This window comes from Adiantum capillus-veneris, chromosome 12 (assembly GCF_014529385.1).
Source record: "Adiantum capillus-veneris isolate H3 chromosome 12, ASM1452938v2, whole genome shotgun sequence".
Classification (NCBI taxonomy): Eukaryota; Viridiplantae; Streptophyta; class Polypodiopsida; order Polypodiales; family Pteridaceae; genus Adiantum; species Adiantum capillus-veneris.
In genome coordinates, this window is record NC_140942.1 from 134,049,001 (window position 1) to 134,054,599 (window position 5,599).

Consider the following 5,599-nt stretch of genomic DNA (forward strand, 5'->3'; position numbering starts at 1 on the left):
ATATGTGTGTGTGTGTGTGTTAGAGAGAGAGAGAGAGAGAGAGAGAGAGAGAGAGAGAGAGAGAGAGAAGAAGAAGAAGAAGAAGAAGAAGAAGAAGAAGAGAAAGAGAAGGTTTGATATCACACCAGCAATCCCAAGAGTTCTTGAGCATCTATCCAAGGAGTCTTGAACTCAAGCTAGATTATTCAAGAGGAAACTACAACAACCAAGTAGATAATTAGCTGAAGGATTGCAATGTGCATGATGCAAAGGGACTAACAATCACTAATCTCGACTCAAGAGAGAGAATCAACACTACTCTAGCATGCAATGTGGAGTTTTGCATGTGCTGAAGGCATGGAGTAGATAGATACTTTGTAACTTTAACATGAATTATTCAAAGTGGACAAGTTATAATCCGAACTCTCATGCAAACAAGAGTTAATACACTCATTGTTTATAAAGTGAACGGTTAACCTTTTCAATATGTTGCCTGTTTTTACATAGCAACTCTTCTTTGGGGGTAATCAAAAGGCATATCTTGCAACAAGGATACAAATCTTGCTTACAATCCCATTTGTTGTCATTGATTGCACAGTCTTTAGTGTTCTCAAGAAAAAAGAGATCTTAAAAATACTGTCAGATGTATTTGTCATTGTTAAGGAAAAGAGAGAGAGAGAGAGAGAGAGAGAGAGAGAGAGAGATTTTGCCAATCATTCCCGTATGATACACAAGCGCATCGAATGATTGTAGGTACACTTTTTTGGAATCATTAGAGAGGTCGAGAAACTTATTTTAATGTATAGGACTTAGCTTCTATAGGATAATAAAACATTCATTGTATAATTGGTATTACATGTTGCAAACACAAAGAAAGCATTCAAAAATCTTCATCATGTTTTGTTACAAGAATGAAGCATTTATTTTTTTGATCGCAACATCGCGGGTCACATACTAGTTTAAATTTATGCTAGTATTTCTTGTTTGCTTCTTTGTGGAGAGGAAACTTGGCCGATGGTCGCTTAATAATTTTTTTTTTCTAAATATTAATTAGACTTAAGTTATAGAATACAAGAAAAGTCAAGCCATGTCAAGGTGCAAAAAAAAAAGTGAAATAAAAAGAACTCCTTAATATATATGTGTGTGTAAATATAAATATACATATAAATAAATAAATATATATATCTATATGTGAATGTGTGTGTGTATATATATATGTGTGTGTATGTGTGTGTGTGTGTCCCCATTGACTATAGTAGAATTATGCAAGTGAAGCCCCACTTTAATATTTCAAAACAATACAGTGCAGAAAAAGTCAAGACCTGATGAGGACGTGAATTGAAAGTGAAATAAGATCCATTTACTATTCTAAAATTGAAATAACATTTAAAGTGAGTCTCAATCGTCACTGATAACATTGAAAGTATGCTTAACCAACTCTCCTCTAAGGCTTCTTTTAGAAAGCTAAACAAGGTGAAGATGCACCAAGGCCTGCTATCTTAAGGGAGGAATGAGATTTATAGAAAGTAAATTTAAATGAGTGTCTACAATCACATGAAATTTTTATTGTGTGTTAATATAAAATTATATTATCCATTATACATATATAATAAAAAAATATTATCATTTGAAAAGATAGATTTAATGAGTATAGAGAATAATAAAGCAATTTAATATATTAATAAAATGAATCTTGGTGAAAAGAAAAAATAAGTAGGCAATGCTTCGGAAAAATCCAAAGGTGATTGAGGGTGGTCGTACTCAGGAGGTCATAGGGGGTGGTAGGTGGCGGCGAAGCAAAGAGGTAGAGGTTTTGGGCATGTGGCTTGCTCTCTCTCTCTCTCTCTCTCTCTCAAGTTGTGTGAAGGCGATGTGCGGCCGCTTGCCGATCTCTCCCTTTTTATATACTTGTGCTCGTTTGTTATCTTGCTCAAGCTCCTCTAGGGACACGCACCGAGAGAAGGATGCAGGCAACGGTGGAGGGGGACACGAAGGGACTAGGGAGGCAAGGGTGCAGGCGACGTCTCTCTCTCTCTCTCTCTCTCTCTCTCTCTCTCTCTCTCTCTCTCTCTCTCTCTCTCTCTCCCCCATGAGTCTCATCTCGGGGAGCTCAGTCGTGTGTGGCAAGGCCTGATGGAGTTTAAAGGGCGTGAAGGCTACGAGTTAGCGGGTGCCTGCTATGAGGACGATGCTGTAAAATGAGGTTGCCAAGCAAGGTGCTATTCCGATGAGCTGCAGACGGTTGAGGGCAAAGGTGGCAGAGGCATAGTCGACACAAGGGGGGTGGGGAAGAGAGAATCTTGAAAAATATTGGGTTTTCTTTAAAGTTATGCCAGATGGGTATGTAGGAGAAAGCAGGGTAGTCAAATTCATTCAATGTACATGAGTACATATACACTTGAGAAATATGCATATACACACATGGAAAGACATGCATGCACACGATTCATAAATACATACACATACATATATACTTGAAAAATATGTCACCACACATGGAAACACATGCATGCACATGATTTGTAAATACATGCACATACATATACATTAAAATCATGTATTTGATACCCCTCCCTTTGTCCCTCCTTGTTTGTTTTGTGATACCCCCCCCCCCCCCCCCCCCCCCTCGCGCCCCCTCTTTTTCCAAACACACACACATACAAACACACACACATACAATTTCAAGCTCTGTTATGTGATGCGCTTCCCCTCCCCCCCCTCTCCCTCCTCTCTCTCTCTCTGACTCTCAACACACATATTCGTATAATTCATACACACACATTTACACATAAAAAATGATCTATATAAGACATTTTGTGTGTTTGTGTGTGTGTTGACATGTACAATGTTCACATATATTAGAAATATCAATTATAAACATTAATAGTTTCATTCAAAAACAAATAGTTCATATTATCAGGACTCAACTACAAGTAACAGTCATGAAGGCAGCACAGCCATGGATGCTCGTAACAATCACGCTGTCACAATATTCTGCAAAATGAACCGGTGCTACCAAGAATGGACTTTGACAATTAATACTGACAATCAATTTTACACTTGAGCTTTCTCTCAAAACAAAATTATAGGCAATGCCTCCGTCTTCACCTGACGGCCTTGTGAAGAGATAATCAAGGATCTAGACTAGTACCAAGTCAAAAGCCTAGAAGTGCTACACCCCAATCAAGAGATAATCAAGGATCTGGACTAGTACAAAATCAAAAGCCCAGATGTCCTACCCCTCAATCAACAGAGATATTGAGCACGCATATGCCATAAGCCTGTAGATAGCTGCAAGAGACTTCGTAGATACTATAGCAAGGGCATGCGTCTACATAAACAAGATGGTTATAGAACACATGAAGAGAAAATGCCATGTGCAGGGAGTTGCTGCCAAGGTGCAAGCATTTGAACCATCAAAATAGGATGATCCAAATACCAAGAGTCTATGGAGATCAAGGCACCGTTGCAAACATTTATAGCATACAAGCTCATATTTTACATTCCAAGACACTATGGCCATCTCACACACAAGCAATCGAAAGTACTTTCGAGTGACAGAACCATTAGAAAACAACAATTTTCTTCTCAACCTATCACATGAGTGGAGGACATTACAAGCAAAATATAATGTGGAAGCCATGTCATGAGCTTGCCTTGCAAATAGACAACCCTCCCATGCTGCCCACTCCTCGTCCATAGGTAACCACCGCTCACTAATTACCCATCTTGCGAGATGCTATCGGCTTTTTGCTTTGCAAAGACTAGCTTAGGCACCGCTTGCGTGTGACGTAACCTTCACACTTGCGAATGTGCAACGATTTTTCCACAAGGCCACTTACCTAGGTCATCCCAATTCACCCATGGCCAACAACCATGTGCACCACGAGCCTAAATATATAGAACATTATGCAACATGTTGCTACAAATTTTAGGTATTTTGTCTAGATAAATGAAATGGGATATACTGTCCAAATCCACACCATTTTAATTATAAGGCTTGCAAATTCAAAGGGTATAAAAATCACACATTCCCCATTCATGCTCTTGGTCAAGATGGCAAAGACTCAATTTTCGGTGCAATCCTACCAAGAAAATGCAAAACTCATTGAAATTATGACAAGGACAATAGCCTTTCTCCCAAAAAGGGAGACATGTCTATCTTAAGAGTCCTTGCATTGACAACAAGGCACTGTGTATTCATTATAAGCGATGAATATCATTGCAAGGTGTAAAGCACTTCACCGTTATTGCAATACATGCATAATTGCAACCCTAAAATTGAGTATTGAAGCCTTCAATAACTAGGAAGTTAATTAGACTCCTTATCTTCACAAAGAGAATCATCCAATAAAGGGAACAATGCTATGTAAAAGCCTTTGGTAGATTGCAATTGAACCAGTGAGATCTATTAGGTTTTTCATGTAAACTTCTTGTGCTTACGTGGATGCAAGGGAAGCCTATAACAAAATAGGCCTCAGAAATATTCATATGATTGCAAATAGCTTAAAGGAAAACTAATGCACATGAGTCACTTTCACACTCCATCTAACACAATCGAACTAAAAAAAGAGCAAGTACATTGTTGCACAGCAAACTCAACTTCTCACCTCATTCCTAAGCTACATACCAACAAAACCGTACGTCCCAGCAAGCTTCAAATCTTACATGCTAATATCGATTGCACAATGGCCAACAAACACTACACTAAAGAAAAACACCCAATGTAAGCTACGGTAGATGTTCTATACAATTATTGGAGAAGATCACAATCCCCACATACATATAGTCTACTCCATCCAAGATATTAGTTCTTAAAAAAGCAATTTGATGCTTTAGAAGATGTTTATTAGTCCATAGAAACATGGCCACACATAGCAACATGTGTATCCAAATTAAGATGTGAAGCGAAAACCATTTAGTTAATGTTTGTCTATGTAGAAGTCACATGTTTGGGCAAAAAAGAAATGGTTGAGCCTCAAAGAAACTCGCACATGACTACAAAAACTAGACGTCGTCTAGTCTTGAAACAAAATTATAAAACTTAGTTCTATTGGGTACAATCTCTGAAATCTCTGAAATAGTTCTTATGGTGAAATCTTTGAAATAGTTCTTATGGAGGATGTCACGTCAGCCAATTAGCTGCACAAAGATGGCATTCTGCATACAGGTGGCATTGTAGGGCTGGTTGTAGCCACAAAATGGTGACAAAGATAGGTGATAATGGCAGAAACAAATTGTAGAGCTTCTCTCAGCAGCAGTGCAATAGTAGTAAGGAGAGTACTAGTATTTGACACAATATTGGGCCCTCTGCATCACTTCTCTTGCCTTGCTGCCTTTGCTTATTAGGGGAGCTCCCACCTGACCCTGCCTGCATACAGCATTTGCAATCTTAGCCCAAGGTTGCCACCACCTTTGACATACATACACTCTACACTCACTATACTTGGCATTTAGTGTCTCACCTGAATGGGTAATTACATCCTAGATAACCTGCATAAAACAAGCTCATTAGATGAAGCATCAAAACATACTAAAGAAGTGTTTTGAAGTGCATTAGCAGTCCTTTGAAGTGCTTCAATGAGGTCGGCATGTGTTGTGCTGCTTCCAGAGTTTCCAT

The 5,599-nt window shown here is 38.7% G+C and overlaps 1 long non-coding RNA gene across 1 annotated transcript in view; it reads right to left on the minus strand.

The window, feature by feature from the left end:
* Positions 1 to 4,930: 4,930 nt before the first annotated feature.
* Positions 4,931 to 5,599, minus strand: part of LOC147446534 (uncharacterized) — a 1,461-nt gene continuing 792 nt past the window's right edge. Inside the window, exons 1-2 of the long non-coding RNA XR_015189941.1 lie at positions 5,445 to 5,599; positions 4,931 to 5,350 (exon numbers count right to left, since the gene is read on the minus strand). The exon at positions 5,445 to 5,599 is cut by the window's right edge and continues 792 nt beyond it. This is a non-coding gene — a long non-coding RNA (uncharacterized LOC147446534). The remainder of the gene's footprint in view (positions 5,351 to 5,444) is intronic.